Source organism: Mus caroli, unplaced genomic scaffold (assembly GCF_978045245.1).
Source record: "Mus caroli unplaced genomic scaffold, Mus_caroli_1 scaffold_13, whole genome shotgun sequence".
Lineage (NCBI taxonomy): Eukaryota > Metazoa > Chordata > Mammalia > Rodentia > Muridae > Mus > Mus caroli.
This window is the reverse complement of record NW_028227268.1, coordinates 93,120,664-93,146,435: the sequence shown is the minus strand read 5'-3', so window position 1 is coordinate 93,146,435 and position 25,772 is coordinate 93,120,664. Positions and strand designations below refer to the sequence as shown.

Below are 25,772 nucleotides of genomic sequence, written 5' to 3'. Positions count from 1 at the left end.
TCTGAAAGAGTAGTCCGGACCATGTCAAGAGAATATTAAGCTAGGGATACTTCCTAGACTGTACCTAGAAAACTAGTAATTCCTAATTCAAATATATTTAGGTCTGATTTCTTTAAAATTATGGTTTCTTGAATATGCTGCAAGGAGCTGGAAATGTCTTTATTCTGATGGATATCCTAGGCTATTAATGAAGGTTTGGGGTTCAAAGTCACTACCACACCCAATCTATGAAGAGAAGATGATCAAAATAGAAATCTGCTTAGGTTAAAATATTTCTCAATAAACTAAAGTATAAAGTATGTTGTTCCACAGTTACCAGGATCCCTTTGGGGTAACTCACACATTAAAGAAATCCTGTTGAATTCATTCAGGTTCAGAATTAGCAGAAGCCCTGCCCCGGAGTTACAGCTCAATCCCAGCCCCTATCCTCCATGAAGAGACAGAGGCCAGGGGTGGAAGCAGAGAAAACTGAGCTCGAATAACCACACCCAGATCTGTGTAAGAGGCTCCCCAGAACTGCAGTGTACCTCAGAAGCTCTAGAAAGGGGGAGGGAAAGGAATTAAAAAGTAAAAAGAATGAGAGGTTTAATTCTTCCTATCTGTGCCTTTCTCCAGTTTCAAGTTGAAGAAGGGTACAAAAAAAAAAAAAAAAAGGTTCCCACCACACTGAGAAAGGCAGAAAGATTCTGTCCAAGGACCGGACATGAACAACATCCTATACAGAGGAAGGGCAGGGACAAAGCCAGGCCAGCAGATGTGTCATCCTACAACGAAGTATGTGCAGAACAACACACTTCTGAAGCAGGAAAGGGGGTGGGGTGAGATTCTACCTCTTGGCCCAGTAGAGGGAGGGAACTGTCCCTAGAGACCCAGTCCTTTGTTCCACCCTTCCTGGGAAGGCAAATGACATCATGCCTGTACTCTTCCTACCCCCATCCCAGAGAGGCTAGAGGAGATAAGCCAGACGCCTGCAGAGGAACAGAAGGCTGTTGGCAGAGACAATGGAAGACAATCCAGAGGGTTTCCAAGCTCAAGCTGTTGCAGCTGGCCAAGCTACAGGGGAAGGCAGTGGGAGGACAGGGAGCATTATCCAGTCCTACGAATATGAGGTCATCACAGCAAGATGAGTAAGGTGAATACGGAGGCCCTTCACATGCCACACTGACCAGTGGTTGACTATGGTCCCTGGAGAACATTAAGCAGTGCTTATAAACATTTTTGATAGTGGTGACTGAAGGACAGGCGCTACTAGTAGCTAGGGTGCAGAGGCCAGGGACACGGCTAAATACTCTGCACAGGGTAACCTCTATAACAAAGAATCATCCAGGCCAGGACTGAGAAATTCAGTTTAAAGGTTCTGAGCTTTTATTAATTACAGCAGGAACTTGAGTGTATCAGACTGAATGAGCTGGAGAAGAATACTTGAATTTAGGGTGTTGTTCATGCATCTTTCTCTGTGGGTTACATCAGAGTCTGACAGTTTGACAGTAGAAAGGGTTGCCTGCAGGCATGCTAGTTCCACAAGAAGCTGGAGATAGAGTGGAAAAGCAGGTACAATCCTATGTGACTCAGTATGTTGGTGGGCATTTGGCTTCCCCTGCCACTTCCACTCTCCCGGTACCCTTGAAGGGCCTTGTATGGCTGTTACCAATTCTAATCATACAGATAAACTTAAAGAGCTTGTCTAAAGGCTACCTAGTATCAAACAGGATTGTAAAGTAGTCAATGAGGTATCCAGACTATTTTAACTGTTCATTAAATTTGTTCCTGCTGTACTCCCCACCAAAGAAGCACTCTGAACTCAAATCACTTAAGAAATTTATCAGGGATGGTAGAATCATACAATCTAAGGCTGAACAATCCTTTAGAAGCCATCTAAATGCACTTTCTTGAGTGAAATAATCTCTTCTTCAACACTTGAGTAGTCACTTAAAAATTTTAAGCTGAGCCTGTTGGTACAAGCACAGGACCACACAGTGGGTTGGTTCTAAGCCATCCTGGACCACTGTAGTAAAAGCCTGACTGAAAATCAGATGTAGAAAGAGGGCACTGGGGTAGCTCAATGGTACAGTGCCTGCCTAGCATGTGCAAGGTCCATGGTCCAATCAAAAATATCCTCTAAATGAAAAAGATGAGTAAAGTCCCAGACGGGGTTTGTAAAACCACATGTAAACATATGTGCCAGGAGGTTATACAACAGATTGTCCAAGGTCATGTCTTGTTTCTAGCTTTTAATACAACCAATGGCACTTATTTAGCAGTGAATATAGCCCAGGCCCAGATCTAAGCATCTATAATTCTCACAACCGTCCCATGAAGTAGGAACTGACTCAAGCAGGCTGGTGCCAGAGCCAGGCCTCTCAGTGCCTGAGCAACATTATCCATTGTATAAACTGGGTGAGGAGGGAAGACAACATATTCCCATTACATGAGGCAGAGTCACCGTCACTTTACTGTCCTAGCCCAATTCTTCTGAGTATGCTTCATCTTTGAAACTGAAGACTAGATCAGCCTCTGTAGCCCATGGCCTAAGAGAGCAGGTTTCTTCCTCGTTCATATCAAGACCCCCAGCTTTCCTCGATATCATCCTCCACAACGACTGTTTTTTCAACAGCCAGCACATCCAGAGAGACAGTGGTGGGAAATTAAAAGTAAAGAAAATGCAAAAAGAACACGCATGGTTAGATAGTGTGGGGGGAGGGAAAAGGCCAAAACCAAGTTCATAAGCCTCTCAGAAGCACATACACTCCAAGAAAACTGTCTTATAGCTGAGTGTGAAGATCCAGCCAGGTAGGCTGTTAGCTCTACAAACTCAAAAGATGAACTAGCCAGAAGTGCCAAGCAGACAGGGAACTCCTGTCAAGAGATGGTAACACAATCGTCGGTTCTGACAATTCACTCTGAAGGAGTGAATTGCAATCCTGTGACTGGACTCATGAGGACTCTCATTGCACTGCAGCAGCAACAACACATCACAATGCATCTGCACTGTAAGCCATTCCATCAACGTTTCCTAAAGCCTTACAGCAACTACTAAGGAGACAGAGTCCAAAAGACTTCTGTAGCAGAGCCCAGTGGCTCAATGGCAGCAGGCTGAATGGTAGGTCTGGTGTCAGGAGGGGAGGGTGGTTCACACACTTCTCCTATTTTGCATCCACACAGGAGGGAACAGTAAACTCAGCCCATCCTCTAAGTGCCTCTCCCTGATTCTCTGCTTTACATTATCTGAGAACTTGAAATTTCATTTCATAGCAAATGTTTAAGAGGGTGACTTGGTATTTAGAACAGAACAACGATTTTACCTGGTGGCCAAACCAAAGAGCAGTGAGGAACATTCCCTCAGTCACCACGCCCTATTAGAAGTACCTAACGTACTTAGAAGTACCTACTCAGTCTACAACAGCACATTTTCATAACTAGACAAGTTATAGGAAACAACACAGCTTTGATGAACACAAGGGTCTTGCATAGCATCTCTCTGCAATACTTCTCTGCATAAGATACTGTAACCATATTCACCAGGTGCCAGTTCTGGGTATGGAAAGAAATAGGAGTCAGGAAAGAAGGTAAAAGGCATCACACACGCTAGGAGAAAGTAACGAGAGAAATAGTAATTGTATGTGGATTAAGTATCAAGAATTTTTTTTTTCTTTCTGGCTGAGGCTAGCCCTGAACTGATAGCAATCTTGTGGTCTGTCTTCAGATTACTGGGACTAGAGAAAGGTTCTACTACCATTCCCAGCTAAGATTACATCCTTATTCTTACCTGATTCTTAGTCAATTGTGCTAACACAATAGCTTGCCACCAGAGAGGGTAATGGTACAATTTCCAACCAAGTTAAATGCAGACTTGGGTTCAAAGTAATAAGAGGAGTTATAAGACTGGAAGCGGGGTGATGAGGTAATCACCATGAAGACCTGTCCCATGGCTAGCGAATCTGAAATTCACAGTCAGTCAAGTTCTGTGTCTCATGTAAGTTCCCATATACTTAGTAAACTAAGTTTATCTAGGAAAACAAAAAGCTAAAAAGTGACAGGAAAAACAAAGATTATAAAGAAGGAAAGAGCAGACTACAGTGTGGTTTGTATTAAAGAATTCAGAATAATAACCAAGTCTTTACTCTGATCCCTTCTCTTCCCTCTGATCCAGTTTTTGCATCACTATTGAGCACTGGCCCACAGTGCTTTTTCAGAGATTACCTACTGCACTGACAGATTGTGGCTTCCTGGGGGACCAAGGAACCTTCCTGAAGGTTTCATGTTGTTGAGAGACTTCTCTAGTGCTTCAGTCCTGTGCAAATCTTGTTCATCACCTGAACTCACACACAAACACCTTCCTTCCCCGACCTTTGAACTGCTGCTCTCACTACAAAGGCATCTTCCTTGCTCTAATTTTTTTTTCTTTAAGATGTAAGCCAAGATGACCTGCTGAGGGAAGTCCTACCGGGTTTCAGTAATCACAATTCCATTATCTGTTACTTTTTCAGTATGTATCCAGTGTCCTCTTCTCTCTACCAGCCTATAACCTCTTCAGGGTAAAAGCTCCATTTGTCACCTGTTTAGAGCCTTACCCACCCACTGGGTAGGGCAGCCACACAACAAACTTCACAAGCACTTTTAGTGTCCAGGAAGGATGTTCTTTTAGGGAGGAGGGTGTTGAGACATTGTTTCCCTGAGTAACAGAGCCCTGGCTGCCCTGAACTTTGTACACCAGGCTGGCCTCAAACTCACCTTCCTCTGCCTCTCCTGTGCTGCTATTAAAACCATGAGCCATCCGGCCCAGGAAAAAGGAATATTCTTAATACATCTTCTGCAGCTAGTTAGTGGTTCCCTTGAAATCACAGAGGGAAGGAATCTCTAAGCACAGAAACATATTCTAAGTAATTAAATATTATTGTGGTGCAATAAACCTCTCACAATTGAAATGTTTTCTAACTGTTCTTTGATGTCTAAAATGTAAATACAATTAGATAAAGATGTCTAAAAAACAAACCTACAGAGTTTGACAATTCTTGTTTTGAACTGTTACTTATACCTGTAAAGCCACAATACACACACACACACACACACACACACACATAATGCTATTTGAACACAGGAGAACATTTACATAGGAGCTGAAAAGATGGCTGCATGATTAAGAACATTAGCTGTTCTTCCAACAGACCCAGATTCAAGTCTGAGCACCCACATGGAAACTCACAACTGTAACTCTGTTTCAGGCTATTCCCTGACACCCTCTACTAGCATTACATGATGCCCAGACATACATTCAGGCAAAACACCCACTTATATAAGATAATAAAACTTAAAAATTAATATAGCGCTAGTCAAATGGTTCAGCAAATAAAAGTACCGCTACTTGGCCTGATATCTAAATCTAACAGCCCCATATGATAGGAGAGGATTGGTGTCCTCAAGTTCTTATGACCTCCACATATAGACTATGGCATCCACAAAGTCACCTCTAAGTACACACACACACACACACACACACACACACACACACACACACACACATCAAATAAAAATTTTAAATGTAATCAATAAAACAACTGGTGCTGGAGAGATGACCCAGCAGTTAAGAGCACATGAGGAACCAGAGTTTTGTCTCCAGTACCCACATGGGGGCTCACAACCATCCGTAACTCCAGTTCTAGGGGATTCAACACCTTCTTTTGACCTCCTTGGATAACAGGAATGCATGTGATACACATAGATAAAATACAGGGAAAACACTCATACAAATAAAAATATAAAATAAAACAAAACAGAAAACATTAACAAGATCCAAACAAGACCAATTGTCATAAGACTAAAAATTTTAATGACTTATCCATAAAAGCAAAATCTTTCCCACCTCCTCCCTTTTTTAAGAGGGTTGAGAGATCCCAATGAAAGACAAGAAGGGATGGAGATCTTGCTGTTCCTGGAGCAGCATGCACAACGACATAGCAGGAAACCACAAACAAGCAACTGGTCCTACTGATAACAGCACCAGCTGCTCTAAGGCAGCAGGAGGAAGGGAACTCATCTTCTGACTACAGTACTCCCGGGACTGGTCTGGAGCCTGCAATTCATGTTTGCTGGTTGGTGTATAAATAGAACCTGAGTTAAATTTTTTTCCTAACAGTCCCCCATGATGAACAAAACACACACGTAAACATCTATTCTGAAAGCCCAAGCAGGACTAGGAATGTAGAACACTTGTTTAAGCATTCCTAGGGCCCTACAATTAACACAGTATCACCACAAATCCAAAATGGCACATGCAGCAGATCTGCAGACTATAAAACCAGCTATGAGCTCTATATAGCACCTGCACCCTGCATCAGAGGTACAAGCCCATGGACAGAGGGCAGAGCCTGTCTTCTGAGCAGCACAGCAAGGACAGACACTTTGCAGCTATAAACCCAGAAAGCACACTGAACCCCTCTATGTCCCTGCCAGTTCTACTTCAAAGTGAACCCCTTAAAATCATAATTTATAAGAAGCCAAGACTGTGGAGCAAGTTGGGATTATGGCCACAGCTTCCTCTGAAAATAAGTGGTGGAGAAATGGAACTACCACTGAAAACAAGACCCAGGAGACAATGTGAATTAACAACAGTGTATAGTGCCCAAGTCAGAACTATGTAAACGGTGTGTAGTTACAGACACAAGACTCCATGTGAAATGTTTAGAAGCATTCATGAAGATGGTTCCCTTCAAAACTGCTTCACTTGAAGAAAACTATATTGTAAAGCTGGCAATCCACTGTTTTCTGTCTCCACAAAGCATAGCAGGCTGAAGTAGCCAGAGAAAAAAGGCAGGAGGAGAGAGGAGCAGCCACTGTTCCTGTGCACCAGTGGAAGCTGTGTTAGGCGCTACTAACTCTGTCTCAGGGTTAATTTCAGGAGGAAACTGAGACACACAGTGTTTTGGGTAATTCACCCAGAACCCCAAAGAATCTCAAAAGCCTGCTCACACACCACACTGCCCAGAGAAAACAGATACTACTAATTAGCTTGCCAAAGCAAGAGGAAAACAGGAACACAGCTATCCGTCTCCAGCCAGTTTATGATGTTAAGGATCAAATCCGTGGAGGGGAGGGACAAAGACAACATACAGGACTAAGAAGATCTTGACAGTCTGTCCTGACTTCCATCTCCAGCACCCATGTGAAGGACTGTGTGTGGTGGCATGTCCTTGTAGCACTGGGGAGACACAAACAGGTCAGCTGTGGGTCTTGCTGGCCAGCCAGTCTAGCCTTAAGTAGTAAGTGCTGGGGTCAAATAAAAGGTCTCAAAAATGAGGTGGATGGCACACAAAGAATGACAGCTGAGGTCGTCCTGTGGAGCCCACAATCAATGTGCACACATGTTGTATCTATCTACATACACAAAAGAACAAATTACGCATGAAAACCTTAAAGTATCAAGTTAACATAGGTGTCAGTAAACTTCAGCCTATAGCCTATTTTTTGTATAACCTAGGAGAAGCTAGAACATCCTGCACCCCTAACTCCATAGCCACAGTGGAAGAGATTGAATGCAGAGCCTCAGTATAAGCTACCACTAAGCTTTCCCCTCTGCTTTCTGAGAAAGGGCATCACTTATTGCCTTAGAGTCAGTATGTAGCCCAGGCAAGCCTTGAATTTATCAGTCCTCCCGCTTCAGCCTCCTAAGTAGTTGTTATGCCCCACCAGACATATTTAGCTTCACGATCATCAGCTTTCCCTTTCAAGTCAACCTCAACTTAGCAAACGTGCACTCTGTGCTAGTCAGAAACAAGGCATCGTATCAGATGCCACTTCAACCTTCTCTGTTAAGCCAGTTGATGCTCCATAGTGACATACATTCTTAATTTTGTTACTGTAACAGTACCCACAGGCAAAAGACGGGCTTGGGGTCTCTTCCTTGCCCATATGGCTACCTGACCAGTCAGAGCTCAGCGTAGCATCTGCACCCTAAAGAGAATTAGCAAGAGCTAGATGCTCAAAGCTGGCTTTCCTAACTGGCTGCATTCTTTCTCTGAAGGGTATTATGTTCCATCACCAAACCCTCCCAAGAAGGAGGGTGAAATGGATTTCAAGGTGAATAGAAAGTAATTTGTAACAGTCATAAATATTAGGGCAAAGTTTCAACATACACAAAACAAACAGCAGATCCTTAGTTATTAAGTTATAGGCCAGAATACTAGAACTGACACAGCAAAGATGAAACCCAAAGGTAGATTAGTATCAGCACATGTGAGGCTGGGTGGGAGTGAGTGGGCTGTGTGTTATAGTTTTCCTAAGTAATGATGCTTTCTAAGGAGCAATTAAGGGGTCCGTGAGATGGCTCAGCAGGTAAGGACACTTGCTGCCAAGCCTGATGCTCTGAGTTTGATCCCTGGAACCAACTCCTCCGGGTTGTGTTTTGACCTCTGGCATACATTCACCCACATAAAATGCAAAAAAACTAAACTCTAAACCAACCTATCATGTGGCACACACATATACAGGCAAGATTAGAATTCCCTACAGCTAGGGCTGGCGGTGAACTCAGTGGGCACAGTGCTCCCCCAGCACGCTTGAAGCCATAGGTACCACATAACAAGTGTGAGGGTGCATACCTAAGACCGGAGGTTCAAGGTTAACCTTGGCTACTCAGTGAGTATGAAGCCTGGGTTATCAGAGACTGTCTAAAGAAACCACAAACAAACGAACATAACAAATTTAAAAGGTGGCCTCTGTCTCAATCAACATTACAAATTAGTCACCTAAATCCCACTTGGCCAGTGACCACTGCCCACTGTAGAAACTATCAGGGTTAAAATGACATTAATAAATAAGACTATCTCAACTTTAGTGTCAAACTCTAAAATGCAGTATCTACAGACTTCATGTGTGTTTGGGCCAAGGAGGACAAAGATTGTCTGCTACACTGGGATTTTACCAATAACTAATGACTGTGAAAAGATTAAGAAACAAAATGTAAAACACTGTAGTGATGAGACAAGTAATTGGCTTGACCTAATTTAAAAGAATATACCAATGTATCAAGTCAAAATTTTACTTCCCAGATTACTTTTCATTTAGGAAGTAAATTATTAAATCATAAGCTCTAACCCAATTCGTAGCTCCATGGTTAGCCAGGCAACTCTCCCAATGCCTAAAACGTAGTCCATGCAGAACAGCAAGCATTACACATCAAGACAATGAGTGTACTGATTATTTTTCTGTTGCCTGATCAAAAATGACTTATGGTTCCAAGGGGGAGCCTACAGTGGGATGGAAGGAACAGCAGCAGAGAGCCAGGGCAAGAAGCTGAGAGATCCTGTCCCAAGCCATCCTCACCGAAGACTTCCTCCAACAAGCTTCGACCACCCAAAGGTTCCAATATCAACGCCACCCAGGGATCATGTGTTCAACTATGTGAGCCTATGGGGGACATTTCTCCTGCCCAAACATCACACCGAGTAACCGAGTCCTGAGCTTCAGAGTTCTCGGAGTTCTTTCCCAGGCTGGTGAGGTGGCTCAGCAGGTAAGGTCACTGCTGCCAAGGCCAATAACCTAAGTTTGATGCCAAGAACTTCCACAAGTTTGCCATGGCATGTCCATGCCCACACACATACATAAATGAATAAAATATAATTTTAAAATATTTAGAGTTCTTTCCCTAAAAACTACAGAGCAATCTCAAATTTCTTAAGAATCCACAGTGCTAGATAGTTCACACCTTCAACTACTATTTAGTTCCTTTCAGGGAACGAAGCGAGGGTAAAAGTTATCATGACAACCATCAGCATCAAGCAGGAAACCCTGAATCCTAATTTCCTTGCTGGCTTTCCCCAACCGTACCTCTACAGTAAAGGGGGCACAAGAGTTCTTTCCAAGTCAAACACTACAGTTTGACCAGCGGACCTGCAAGTGTGTGATGCATACAGACTTGTTGTAGAGGGGTAGAGGCTGGATGTGGAAATGGCCTGACCCAACCACCTGTTATGTCTATGGAATGATAGCACAATTAGTAGCTTCTATAAGTGGGTTTTACATTTTAACTCAAACCAAATTTTCATTATTAAAAAATTAACCAAAGCTTTCATGCTACTTCCATGTCAGACGATGCAGAAAGCACAAGCAGGCCCATGCTGTTCATTTACCTAAATTTAATTTTTTTAAATGATAAAAGCAAGGCTTTGAATGGAAATAGATACAAAGACAGAAATTAGTTTTTCTCTTTTCTTTGTTCTGGAAATATATGCCCATCATAAAACACATAGGCAAACTGTTTACACCAACACGCAGGTCCACCCACTGCATTCATTTCACCTCACCTAAGGCTTAGCACGGTGTAAGTGGGGTCTGGGGACCCGGCTGTTGGTACCAGTGTGGAGATGGGTGGGGCAGGGTAAACCAGCCTCCTCACAGACAGACAAAGTGCGGCTGCTAGTTACCTTTTGCCTTACCAATTTGTCCTTTAGTGGTGTTTCATTGCTTAATGACTACCTAAGCCGTTTCTCAATAGCCAACTATAAAGATAGCAATCTATGATCAGTGTGGGAAGGGCAGGAGGCTCATACATGCTCTGTAGGCATTACAGACAGTAGAGAGTCCACTGTCAGAAGCAGCTGGGATCAAGCCGTAACTCTGCTGCTTAGGCTTGAAAAGTGAATCCTGTCACTTTAGCAAACACACGGAACAACTGCCACCTTTGTATGTCTGGCTCAATATACACTTCCTCACCTATAGAAATTCACTCTGTAAAAAATTATGTATAAACAAAGATATGTAGGATGATACTACAGGTTTAAAAATATTTATGTGTAAAAACAGTATTCATTAAATACTGCTATTAAAAACAGTATTCTTAAACCTAAGAAACAGACTTAAACCTAGGAAAACAGTAAAAGCAAAAGGAAAAACTAGAAACAACAAAGGGTAAGTAAGGAAAATTAAAATATGGCTAATCCACAAGAAGTAATAAGGGAATCTCAGAGGCAGCCTCAGATTACGAATATAGGGAATCTATACAACATATATGAAAACATATAGCGTATACTGTACGTTATACACATACCTACAGAAGTTTTTGAAACTATAAGTCATAATTATCTCAAGGGAACAGAAGCAAAAGATGAAGATATCTCCATCTGTGGATTTCTGAACTGACTGCTAACATTTTCTTTAAAAACCATAAGCCTAACCCTGAGTATATACCAACTTTGAAAATTTAAAGAAAATTTAAATTGAGAGGGAAATTCTGTATCATTACTTGACAACAGCAAAGGACTGAGACCCATGGACAGGTATACATAGGCTACAGGAAAACTCCAGAAAATGTACATGCCCATGTAAGGACATGCCAATTGGGTAAGTAGTCTAAAACAAATATACCACCCTGAATTCTTGTAATCCTTCTGAGAAATGTCAAGTCAATATTTACCCTGTCACATCATTTATAAGCATAAATAACAAGGCAAATCTTAATGTTTCCTTTTAACAATGGGGAGGGGCATTAATTTTACAGTCAGTCACTTTTTCTGAAGAAATTCTGAGTTCTACAGGATGCAGGGCAAGAGTTTCCAACAACAGCCAGTAAACAATTCAAAAGGTGAGGAGCAGGAAGGCTTGGGCCAAGTATCCACTCACCTGTACTTTCGGCAGGAGGTTCCCATTTTGTCTCTTATTTACAGGAGTTCAATCTCATATTTCATATATAGGAAAACAAGTCCTATTCTTGGTGTTTTTAATCGTTCTTGTATGCAGTGGGAGCTAAGAACTATGTAAGGATTTCAGAGCTGAAGGAGAAATGCCAGCCTCAAGATCACACTGTGCTGGGATGTGTGGCAAAGCGAAGGCTAAGCAAATCACTACAGCATTAGCTGTCCTTTGGTCATGAGGCAACACCACTAGCGGTGTCTATGGGATAGAGCCCAATAGGGGCTGATAATAAAAACATGGGAGGTGCTCTGGACATGATTCTAAGGAATGGAGGAGTTAAACCATCTCCTACATTCACTCTAAAATTACGATTTATTGAGTGACCACTGGGAACCAGCACTCTTGAAAACACTTTGCTAAAATGGAATGGATTCTCATAAACACTGTGTGAAGAACTGAAAGGGTTAGAGACGTTCAGTGATTTGTGTAGTCTCACGGGGAACACAATCCTAGGCGTCTGATTCCAAAGCTCCTACTATTCTACATATTCTGCACGAGCCATGTTCGTGGGCTGCAACTAGAATAAATAGTGTTACACCTTGGATGCCAAACAAGGTTGCCCCTCTCCTGATAGGGACAAACTGAATTCAGTCTCTTTATTTTTGCTTTTTGTTTGTTTTTGAAATTGGGTCTTATGTAGCCAGTTTGAGGGTGACTTTGATCATTTTCCTGCTTCTGGCTTCTGAGGGTTGGGGTTACTGTTACACTAGTTTTATGTGATACTGGAAATGGAATTCAGGATTGCATGCATGTTTAAGATACCCTGCAACTTAATGCCATGAAAATTCCTAAACTGAAAGTTTTTATACACCCTTATCCAAAAATCCTCCATTTTCTTATTTTTATTAGATATTTTCTTCATTTACATTTCAAATGCTATCCCAAAAGTCCCCTATACCTCCCCCCCCCCCTTCCCCAATCCACCCACTCCCACTTCCTGGCCCTGGCATTCCCCTTTACTGGGCCATATAATCTTTGTGAGACCAAGGGTCCTCCAGTGATGGCCAACTAGGCCATCTTCTGCTACATATGCAGCTAGAGACAGGAGCTCTGGGGGGTACTGGTCAGTTCACACTGTTGTTCCTCCTATGGGGTTGCAGACCTCTTCCGCTCCTTGGGTACTTTCTTGGGGGCCCTGTGTTCCATCCAATAGATGACTGTGAGCATCTACTTCTGTATTTGCCAGGCACTGTATTAGCCTCACAAGAGACAGCTATATCAGGGTCCTGCCAGCAAAATTTTGCTGGCATATGCAATAGTGTCTGGGTTTAGTGGCTGTTTATGGGATGGATCCCGGGATGGGGCAGTCTCTGGATGTTCCTTCCTTCTGTCTCAGCTCCAAACTTTGTCTCTATAACTCTTTCCATGGGTATTTTGTTCACTATTCTAAGGAGGGACAAAGTATCCACACTTTGGCCTTCCTTCTTCTTGAGTTTCTTGTGTTTTGCAGATTGTATCTTGGGTATTCTAAGTTTCTGGGTTAATATCCACTTATAAGTGAGCACATATCATATGAGTTCTTTTGTGATTGGGTTACCTCACTCAGGAAGATATCCTCGAGATCCATCCATTTGCCTAAGAATTTTATAAATTAGTTGTTTCTATAAGGCAAAAGACACTGTCAATAAGACAAAAAGACCACCAACACATTGGTAAAGGATCTTTACCAATCCTAAATCTGATAGGGGACTAATATCCAACATATACAAAGAACTCAAGAAGCTGGACTCCAGAAAATCAAATAACCCCATTAAAAAATGGGTACAGAGCTAAACAGAGAATTCTCACCTGAGGAATACCAAATGGCTGAGAAGCACCTGAAAAAATGTTCAGCATCCTTAATCATCAGGGAAATGCAAATCAAAACAACCCTGAGATTCCACCTCACACCAGTCAGAATGGCTAAGATGAAAAATTCAGGTGACAGCAGATGCTGGCAAGGATGTGGAGAAAGAGGAACACTTCTCCATTGCTGGTGGGATTGCAAGCTTGTACAACCACTCTGGAAATCAGTCTGGCGGTTCCTCAGAAAATTGGGCATAGTACTACTGGAGGATCCAGCAATACCTCTCCTGGGCATATATCCAGAAGATGTCCCAACCGGTAAAAAGGACACATGCTCCACTATGTTCATAGAAACCCTATTTATAATAGCCAGAAGCTGGAAAGAACCCAGATGTCCCTCAACAGAGGAATGGTTACAGAAAATGTGGCACAATTATAAAATGGAGTACTACTCAGCTATTAAAAACAATGAATTCGTGAAATTCTTAGGCAAATAGATGGGTCTGGAAGATATCATCCTGAATGAGGTAACCTAATCACAAAAGAACTCACATGATATGCACTCACTTTTAAATGGTATTAGCCCAGAAAATCCCCCATTTTCTAGTTATTCATTAAGAGAGGTGTCCCTCTCCCCTGACATCTGTGAGGCTCATATATATCAACCTTGCACTATCGGGAGGCCTTTGTTCAATCATTACTAATCCAAATCCATCTTCAAGTGTCACATTGCAAAATATTTCACTCTCTCTCCCATCCAAAATAGTCTAATGTATCTTATGCCTGTGATCCCAGCACTCATGAGACTGAAGGGAAAGGAGACCGACACTAGTGCCCAGTCCAGCCTAAGCTACACACAGCAACACTTATTAAAAAAAAGAAAAAAAACAAGAAGAAAGAAATATGTAATTGCACAAACATGTGCTGGGCCCCAGAGCCAATGACTTAAGAAAGCTAGTTTTGCAACCTTCTGCCATCATGTACTTTAAACAAACATGAAATACTTCAGCACTGTATCTGCTTAAAGGCATTATCAGTGTAGAATTAAGGCTCTGAATAAGATTACATAGGGTTTCCCCTTTACCATGTTTCTAAAACTACCCTGTTTTGGGGCATGATCATTTCAGGGACCTCCACCCCCACCACAATATGAAACCACAAAGCAGCATGTGTGTATTCAGGGAAGTCATGGAAACTTTCTTCAATAGGATTTGGAGGCAAGCCGTGCTTAATTAATAAAAACATGTAATTTGGGGCAATTAGCAGCAGCAACAAAATGTTTAGTTGAGGGTCTCTTCATCTTAAGGCCATTTCCATGGACAGAGGCTCGGGATTAATGAAGTTTAACAAGAACAGCAGCAGCTGGTAATTAGTCTGTGAAGAGGAAGCAGTAATAAAAGGGGAAAAAAGGACTTTACTCAGGGCTAGCAACTATGTTGTTCTGGGCCTGGCTAACCCTGAGCCACAAGTGGTCGCAGGGCAAATTAAAGGCTAGAAACCAGACAAATACCCACGAAATTCAGTGATCAACCATAACTCCCCAGAGGGAGGAAACATGAAAGCCGGCTACAAGGTGGCCTTGCCAGTCTAGAAGGAGCCAATGAGCACCAAGGTCGTCCAGTCCCAGCCAAGACATCCTCAAAAGCAGCAACAAAGGATACCCACGGCTGGACAAGCAGGACAGCCAACAGTGTCGGTCAACCAAAGTTTCTATGAAGCCAGTCTCCTTCCATAGCACTAACAATACTGAAGGGCTGCGGATGGAGAGCAGCAGTTTTTGCTAGTAAATTTCTTGTTCAGCTGAAAAATGACAGCAGATAAACCAGGAATGGAGGTATATGTCTGTAATCCTGGCTACAACTCTTACTTGGCATGTTCAATCATCAGTCACACACACACACGCAGGCACACACACACACACACACACACACACACACACATGCCTGGGAGAAAGGAAGGGAAACATAAGAATACTAGGATTATAATGTCATTATACACATACACATACACTCCCCCACATACACAAATAAACAGCAATGCAACACTGTGTTCTTCTCAGATCCTAAGGCCTGAGCTTAACATGGTTTTCATGAGGATCAATGGTTTATAAAGAGCTAGCTAGAGCATACAAACAAGAGGTGACTGACAAAGTAGGCTCTTGATGCTAGTTTGTTTCAAGTTTCAAATACTGTTTAGTTCTACATGTAGTTAGTTCTACCTTTAGTCCCTACCACTTGACATGCCAAAACAGAAGAAATCTTATAAAACAATGGCACCCCAAGTCATCTTCAGGAGATTTTCTTCAAAGAACATCTTCCCAGCCATCACTGTTCTGACAATCCAGGGTACTCTGTAACTGTGGATGCTTCAATTTTCTTGGCATTGGCTTCCTTCCCCAGGGGCCCCAAGGCTGACAGAACCAGCCCACTCACCTTTCACCTAAGGCTGTAATGTAAATGAAACCAGGGTTACTTATTTACACAACAAAGGAATTCTGGTTGGTCCTAGAAACAGAAAGAGCAGTTCTCAGGTGCTACTAAAGGAGAAAGTAATTGCACAGGAAAAGAGGTTTAGTTTTAAAACCCTTTTCCAAGGACAATACAGTTAACTGCTCTGGGCTATTTACTTGCACAGTCATACTGGATTCAGTGGGGAAAAAAAAAAACCCAAACAGCAGTCATTGTGGTCTAGATGCACTAGCTAAAACCAGTAAGTCCCTAAATTGTCATATTCTCTCAGACTCACCTTATGTGAACCGAAGGTGAGGAGTTTCAGAGCCTCCAAGGAAGTACTATAGAGAAGCAGCTTTGTCCAGTCGCTGCTCTGCGACTGTAGGAGCCAAGTGAGCATGTTAAGGGGCTAATCATGCTAATCCTTCTATAGAGGGAAGCCTTGCTCCTTGAGTGCTACATCTGGTGTCACAAAGTTTGAGTTTACTTATGTGAGGGCTGACTAGGTGTCACACCCACAGGCTCAATCTGGAAGAAAATGCCAAGATGTAGCCTAATACTGCATGTCTTCCCTCCCACACCTACAGAGGCCACAAGACAAAAGTAAATTGTTTCAGCTGTCTTTGACCATGTACCTGTTATAGCTCCTTCTACATTTCAAATGCACTACAGCTTAAAGTAAATGGGAATATCCCATGACCTATATAAGTCAGCAGTCAGCTTTATGTTTATGAGAGAAGACGACAGAATACACACATTCACACAAGCAAGTTGCTCAGAAGACACACCTTGGGGGAAAGGCCCATTATCAGGGACATGACATCTTTCAGAACTTCCTAAGAAGTTCTCTAGACAGAGAAGCCAAAGAACAGAGCCCATCAATCCTATGATGAATCTTGTGATTCTGGACTGAGTACAATTCTCACATACACACAGAAAAAGTCACTACCAAAAGACACTGGCTCAGATCAAATTAAATCATAAATATAAAAAAACCCTTACACTTCCTGGTGCCAGAATTAAAGCATTATCAGCTAGTAAAGAAAACCAAGTTTTGTGGTCTTAAGATACTAACAAGCGTGGATAAACTGCTCTAAAAGTTATTTTTACATGATATGGGGAAATTAAAAAAGTGGCCTGAGAAATGACAGCGGAAGCTAGAAGTATTCATTTATGCCAGGAGACAGCCACACCCCAAATATGGAGTACCTACTTTATTCCAATGTGGACATCAGATATCAAAGGGCCAGCTGGGCCTAAACTTAACAATGAATAGGAGAGAAGCTGAAAAAATTTTAAATTCAAGAAAATTCAGTAGCTGGGATGGGGGTGGGAGACACATCTTTGATCCTAGCACTCCACTAGGGAGGCAGAGGCAGGTAAATGTCTGGGCCTGCCTGCCTGCTCTGTGGAGTTCCAGGACAACAAGACTACACAGTGAAACCCTGTCTGGAAAAATGAAACAAAACAAACAAACAAGAATCATCAAGCTGGGGGCTGGAGAGATATCTGGCTCAGTGGTTAAGAGCACTGACTGCTCTTCCAGAGGTCCTGAATTCAAATCCCAGCAACCACATGGTAGCTCACAACCATCTGTTATGGAATATGATGCCCTCTTCTAGATTTGTCTGAAGAGGGCTATAGTGTATTCATAGAAAAAAAATAAATAAATAAATAAATAAATAAATAAATAAATATATCTTTAAAAAAATTCATCAAGCTGAGGACCTAAAGTTCGAGAGTTATCATTTGTCCCATGCTAGGGAAACTTGGGCAAAACTCCACATTCCTGGGTAATATGGTCAACTTTTTTTTTCCTAGACAGGGTTTCTCTGTGTAGCCCTCCCTGGCTGTCCTGGAACTCACTCTGTAGACCATGCTGGCCTCGAACTCAGAAATCTGCCTGCCTCTGCCTCCCAAGTGCTGGGACTAAAGGTGTGCGTCACCACTGCCTGGATAATACTGTCAACTTTTGAAAAATGTTCCAGCACCATCATTTCCCGAGAAGGGAAGACCACACTCTTAACTCCAAAACCTTTACCTACATATCAGCATCCATCACTCTAGGACCTTACAAATCATTTTTAGTAATGGCAAAACAGATCAGAAAATTCTGTATTGTTTATTGAGCCTCTTTTATATCAGAATCACCAAACAGAATCAGTCTTCTGAGGTAAGACAGCTCTTGTATACGGCACTGACTTACCATACTTCCCTCCCTGCCACCACCAATTATGAACCAGTCTGGACAAAATCAAGAATTTTAATCTCTCAGAATTCACCCTTCCCAAATCAAGGTCTCTCAAGTCCTTGCAGAATTCTAGTCTGTGATCTAGAAAATCGTAGACTAAGGAATTGGGTCTTCTCAAAAATTATTACTCAAAACACACTAGAAAGCCAGCACAGCATTTAAAAACAAACAAACAAACAAACAAAAAAAAAAACAACATACAGTTTCAAAGCAAACTGTCTGCGTTGTAATTCTGACTACACTTCACTAGCTGAGCATTTCTGGCCAATATGCCCTTTGTGCCTCACTCTGCCTATCTTCATGATGGAGATAATACTTCAATGGGATTCAGTAAGGAACATAGAAATCAAGGCTCAAATACACAGAACTCTACCTGCACAAGTCTTGTGTGGCTGCTCTTTGAGCATACTACAACTTTCTGGCACCAGTCTGGCACCAGACTTTAGGCAAGGGTCTCTCACTGTGCTGCTGTCCAACACTGGAACTTCCCACTCCTTTATGGCCCATCATTCCCTCCACAGGACTTGATTCTTTGATCTCAGAGAACTGGACATCTAAATTGTTTAAATTTGGGTTTTTGTTCTTTGTTTGTTCTCAGGGGTAAGAGGGCTTTTTCTTTTTTTTTAGCTTTTTGTCCCCTTTAAAACAGTGAACATCTATTAGACATAGATAGCATCAAACAAAATCAAAGTGCACAAGGTAAAACAGTATTACAGAAGTCTTTAAAATTTGTATTAGATGACCAACAATCCTTGCTAACCTGTAAGAAAACTGAAACACCAGCTACTTGTCTAACGTTACTTTGCCAACCCTGGCTTGGACCTGTGCTAACATTAACTTACAGTTGGCTAACAAAATGGAGGCAAAAATCCCAAATAACTGTAAATAATTGAAATGGGGGGGAAATAGCATAACCTAGGTAAATACTTCCACCAAGGCTCCAGTTTTGTGACTCTCTCTGTTCATAACTACCTCCATGTGACCATCATCATATGAGCTTCATCATGTTTTTGACAATTCTCCCAAAATTATTATTTTTTTACATTCCATGATCCAGACAGAAATATACCTTGCACATCTTGAAACATTTGCCATTTCTACCTAGTCTTCTCTTTAAAAATGTCATTTCAGATAGTAGCTGGCCTTTATATGCCCATGTTTCCAAAGTCCTTCTACTGTACATGCTTGTTCATCCTAACATCTACTTCCTTCTTGTACATGTTGTCCCAGCAGCCAGCCTGCAACAGTGCAACAACTAGAGCACATTATAAGCAACTGGCTTTGAAGCTTTGTCTGTGGGGTTCCAAACAATGTTTTAGAAATCACAACTAATTCATCAAAACAGCAGAAACTCTGAAGCACTTGATAGGCCCAAGAGCCTCTTTTTTGGGCCTAAATACAGTCCAACATCAGCATTCTAGCTTTGTGCCAAGCCAAGGCAGTATCAGAAAATGGAAGATCTGGGCGACACAGCAATTAAAACAGAGGCCTTCTCCCTAATTCTGCTGTCATAACTAAACCATACTAAATGAGGGTCCTATCCCCCAGCATACACCACATGTTTGTCTTATACTACATGCTAATTCCTATCTTAGGAAAAAGCAAGAAAACCAAGGTTCTCTGTTGGAGCAAAGCCTCCTTTTCCCTCTCCTTTGGTTCAAAGGATTACAGACTGATTCAAATGAGCTCTTAACAAAATACACCCTGAGGTAGAGCAGTCTGGAGGCCACTGAGTCACTACAGGTATTTCACCTGACAGTTCAAATCCAGAGCCCTCACCATCCTACCCAGTGAGTGTTCAGAAGGCTCTTGGCTCACTTGGCTCCATGGAGACTATTTGTATGTGAGTAGATGTCAGCGATGCCCGTGCAGGTCGAAGCATCACGTCTCCGTCCTATGCTGTATTCTTACAATGTCAATGATAAGCAGATTAAATGGCTGCATAGCTTATATGGAAGAATTTAGTCATCAGCAACAACAGCTTTATGTTTTGATATCTGAAAAAAACTACTTTTTTTCCAGCTGTGTATTATTCAGCCTGTTGATAGGTTAAATGTGCCCTTTAGAATTCCCCACAAGTCTGATCAAGTATACAATGGCTTACAGCAAAAACTAAAATCCTATCCACACAGGCTGACAGCTGTGTGTACTATGACTTTTTTGTGTTGCCACCTATTAGAAAATAGGGTTTTAGGGCCTGGGAAGATAGCTCAGCTAACAATTACTTGCTCTGAAGCACGGACCGAAGTTCTATCCCTAGAAACCATGTCGAAACAACAACAAAGTACATACACAAACCACATACACAAACCACTCAGTGCTCACCACTGGGGAGGTTGAGACAGAGAGATCTTTAGTAGTTTCTGACCAGCCAGTCCAGCCTAATTAATAAGCACCAGGCCAGTAAGACCCATCTTAAAAAACAAACAAATTGGGCTAGGCATGGTGATACACAGTTTAACTCCCAGCATTTTTGAGGCACAGGCAGAAGGAGAGGCAGATGAGTCTCTGTAAGCCAGCCTCGTCTACATAATAGAGTTTCAGACAGCCAGGACTGCATAGAAAGACCCTGTCTCAAAAAACAAACAACAAGAAAAAAACCAAAAAACAAAAAACAACCTGACTTGAGATGGTCACTGTGACTCATGCCTGTTACCCTAGAACTTGAGACACTGAGGCAGGAGGATGACCAGTCTATATAACAAGATCCTGTGTCAAGATTTAAAAAAAAAAAAAGCTAACAACAAAATTTTTAAAAAATACCACTTGACAGACTACTGGGAAATGACTTGTGGCCTCTACAAGCACACATCTATGTATACGTAAGTGTGTGCCTGCACATAATTAACATGCATACACATACACACACAGACACAAAGGAAAGGAAACATAGGCATTTTCAAGAAATGTTGAAAAGAGCTTTGTCTTGATACAATTTCGGCTACTGGTAGCTACCTGCTCAATTTGTCACTTGCTGGCTCTCTCTCTTCTCTAGACATATATCACCTCACAAGCCTCAGATTTCTTAACCCACAGGACAGAAAAAACACCTACCTCACTGGGTGTCTGAAAGGGTAAATAATGTGTGTGAAGGCACCTCATATTTTTTTCTTAAACTCACATTCAATGCAGAAGCAGAAGTTTGTGGTTTGACTTTGAAGCCACAGGTTATCAGTATAAGTACAATGTGGTGGCAAGGGTGTGGCTTCCAATTCCAAACCGGATGACACCAGTCATACTTTTCATAGTAGCACTGGTTTACCGCGGCCTCCACGAGCAGGACCCATCCTAATACAAAGGGTGGATAGTTCAAGCAGCAGCCTGCTAGTAACTGGCGGCTTTCTGACCTGGGCTAGAAGAGTTCCCCTCCAGAAGAAGGAAGGAAACACTGTCCTAGGACAGAGCATTGTAGTTATACTCTGTCAGAGAGAGAGGGAGAGACAAAGAGGCGGGTGGGGAGGGAGAATAAACTGCAGGGACCGTTGCTAGACAACTTCCTCATGCTGGCCACACCCAAGCACACCTTGGTTCTCTGGGATGAAGTGTGTGTGAAACAACGGTTTAAAGCTACAATGGCTTTGTGCTCAACCCGGTGCGGATGCCAGCTCTACCACTAGCAGTTACACGACAGTGGGCAAGTTACTTCATCCCTCATATGTAAACAGGGATCGTTTCTGTTCTTATCTGGAGACTTCTTCAGAATGCATACAGGTGTGATGGCACTGGGGGACTGAGGCAGCAGGACCATGATTTCCAGTTCTATAGTAACACCTGTCTCAAGAGACCAACACAAATAACAGAACTGACTAAGTAAACAGTACTCAGTAAATGTTACCACTGCCAAGAACGAAGCCTATTCCACCAGCAGGAACCTGAGCCACTGAGTTGGCTTTTGTGTTCCCCTTTTCACAGAGGGTCGACACACAGGGATGGAGCTGATTCTCACAGCAACCTAGGAGAGATGTCCTCTGCTCTACAAGTGTGTGTAGTCCACCTTTCCTCTTTCAGAGTATCTACTCAAATCCTCAGCAAAACTTCCTTCTTGTCTCTTGATTGGTTGGTAAGCTTCCTGAAGGTGGAGAGAGAAACTGTATCCCTGTGAGTCCAGCTGCTTAGTGGAGCTGGAGATAGAAACGCTTCCATAAGCAGAATATTAATCAGAGAATGAATCATGCCTGGTCATTATTCTAATTACCAGGGCTCCTCATACAAAAGTAGTTTTGTTTTCTTTTTAATGCAAGAAATCTAGTCAAGTTACACTGTAAATTCCTACTAGAAGAGAAGAAAACATAAGATCATACATCAACTTCTGAATTACCAAGAGATCTGTGTCTCACTTCCCTTTTCCTTAAACCCTGAGCAGACAGCCAGACTGGATCAATGACTTAATTCAGGAGTTCACAGGAAAAGGAGGTAAGAAAAGTCTAGTAACAGCAGAAGGTGAAAGGGTCCCCATGGGGTTGGGGTGTGTGTGTGTGTGTGTTAAGGGCTGACCACGGATTCACATCCGTTCCCATATACTCTATTCCACCTGAGAGGTAAGCACCGAAGACCATCACCACACACTACCCCCACCACTCCAAACTGCTCCCACCACTCTATAGACTCCCTCCCTCAATGCTATCCCTTCTCCCCAAGGGAAGATGAATGAATTTCCTACCTCAATAAAGACTACAATTATGCACAGTTGTAACTAAAAAGCCCCGGTAAAATAGGCCACAGTCTGGTCCATTGATAAATGACTTTAAAAAGCAGTTTCCTGTACTTCAAGTGAAAAACAATTTAACTTTGAAATCATGTATTTACATAGGAAAAATAAGAATACTTAGAAAATGGAGTAGGGACTGAGAAACACCAAGGACTTGAAAAGTAGTTTGGGTTCAAAATTATTAGAAGCCAGGTAAGTGTGCACATGAATGTGTTATTTACATTTCTGAGGCCTTGCCTTTGTTTGTATTACTCATGCTGCAGGCCCTGGGGCAAAGGCACCATGTGCAGTGTAAAACGCTGGGTTTGCTTTACAGTAACACAACACACAAATGTGAATGGCAGCCATACCCAGGGTAGTGGATCCAGTTTCACAGGCTACACTATTGAACACTTGTTGCCATGAAGCCAGATTATAAACTTTTCAAGCGTTCCACTCAAAAGAAAAGAGTCAACGGGAGACATCTAATACCTAACTCTAGCAAACCATTTCTACCTACCCAAACTTTTATAGTTATGTTTAGTTTCTTCTCTCCTCTTAAAATTAAAATTCCACAGCACCTTGCAGTTCACAAGCGGTGCCTAAACAGAGAGTTAAGGGCAGGAATCACTGGGATCATATCAAATCAAAAAGCAACTAAGCTTAGCCCAGACCTGCCTAAAGCTGTACTTTGACTGCAGAGTCATTCTTTCTTTCAACAGTTCTGAGTTTGTTGGTACCACCTGTCTTCTCAGAGGAAGGAAGACAACCAGGACGAAAAGAACTCTGTGTGTTACTGTTTTCCTTGCTCCACCATCCCGCTGTGCTGGCTAGCTTTATGTGGACCTGATGCAAGTTAGAGAAATTCAGGAAGAGAGAACCTCAACTGAGAAAATGTCTGCATCAGACTGGCCTTGTGGGCAAGCCCATGATGCTTTTTCTGACTGATGGTCCTGGGCACTGTAAGAAAGGAGAATGGGCAAGCCATGGGGAGGCAAGCCACTTAAGCTGCACTCCCTCCATGGCTTCTCTTTCAGTTCCTGCTTCTGAGTTCCTGGCCTTAGTTCCTGGATGTACCAGAAGCCAAAATAAACACTGTCCCTCCATCAAGATGCTTTCGGTCATGGTGTTGTATCACAGCAACAGAAACTCTAAGACAGCCTCATTATTCATGAAACATGTGTCAAGGATAAGAAAATAAATAGGTTTCTAGTGCCTTTTAACAGGAATAGCCACCCCCACTCCCACTGTTTCCTAAACAATATCCAATATCCCCAGAACTAAGGGAGAGTCCCTGTATATGGAATGTTCAGTGCTCTGGTAGACCAAGGTGAGGTTACAATATATTCAAGTTAATCTCCATAAGCATCCCAAGGGCTATTCTTTCCAGATGAGGGAATTAGGATAAAAGAAGTTACCAATGGAGCCAGGATTGAACGTAAACTTTGGTGAATCCATAATGCATGTGCGTTCTAGCCTCCTTCTGCTTCTGAAGAGACAAAGTCCTGGGCAGTTGTGCCCACCACTAAGACCAGGTTTGACACTCCTTCCAAGGCTCCCCCGGCTACCACACAGAGCACACAGGTGGGAATTCACTTGCACAGCAATTCTCTTCTCTACTATCATGATAAATGTCTCCCTCAATACAAATGAAAGTACTATGTTCAAGCACTAGGATCATAGTAAATTCACATCTCAGTATCACACAGAGAAGCTGATGACTTACAGTGACTCAGTGGAACTCATCAGTTCAATAAACTAAGAATTAAAATAGATGCAAATAAAAATGAAGTGACTCCTTAAAGCTGTGGTTCTCATCTTGTGGGTTGTAACCTCTTCCCAGGGGTGGGGTGGGGTCCTATCAGATATCTTGCATATCAGATATTTACATCATGGTTCATTACAATAGCAAAATTAGTTATGATGTAGCAACAAAATAACTTTATGGTTGGAGGAGTCACCATATTAAAGGGCCACGGCATTAGGAACGTTGAGAACCACTGCCTTAATGTGTCTCTTCCTTAAAAAAGAAAATTTTAAAAATGACAATGCCACATATCTCTTAAGAGATTGTTTGATCTTCTATGACCTTAGGTATATCATAGCAATGCTTCCAAAATAATGTCTACAGTTTGTACAGGACTTCAGGTTAAATACACATAACACCCCTGAAACTGGTTTTTGTTCAAATGGTTATCTGGCTACAAAACTCCGCCATAAATGACCTCAAATAAAGGCAGAGTCTGTGCACATTCCATCAGACAAGAACAGAGCCTTGAGACTATTTAAGGTTTCCTCACATTCTTCATGAATAGTGTGCCTTAGTGCTCCTCAAATTAACTCTCTGCTTGCATCATTTCACATCAGAAAGAGACAATAAAGCCAGACACTTCACAGGGATTTTGTGAATACAGGCCAGATAAAGACCAGTCCCTGTCTCCACAATACTGTGATTACTGTATTGCTGCATAGAAATCTTGTACCTACGGCCAACTGGTTAGGGGACACAGGCTAACAGGTCTGTGGAAGGCAGGCAGCATTCCTCTGGACATCTCTAACAAAGGGGGTTCTCAGAGACGATGCTGGATGCTCTCTAGCTCTAGCAATAGCTGCTCTAGGTGCTTTGCATGAATTTGGGAGCAATCACCATGGTAACCGGAATACACATGAAACCTCACCTGGCCCATGAGGCTCATTAGCTTCTTTCTAAACAAAAAAAGTGCATGTTTCAATTGAGTGTGTATTTCCAGGCAAGCTGAAGACTCCCCCAACACATTGAAGGAAACCACACCCAGAAGTGGGGAGTGCTGTGGGGGTGACAGTTGGGGGAGGAGCTGGGTAGGGCTAGAAGTTGAGGCCTTGTCTGCCAGGCCTCCTTAATCACCTAACTAACAGCTGAAGTCATCCCAGCCGC

General features: G+C 42.3%; 1 protein-coding gene across 4 annotated transcripts in view; it reads right to left on the bottom strand.

The window, feature by feature from the left end:
- Positions 1-25,772, bottom strand: part of Sptbn1 (spectrin beta, non-erythrocytic 1) — a 167,281-nt gene that overhangs the window by 62,924 nt on the left and 78,585 nt on the right. The gene's annotated exons all lie outside the window — the stretch shown is intronic.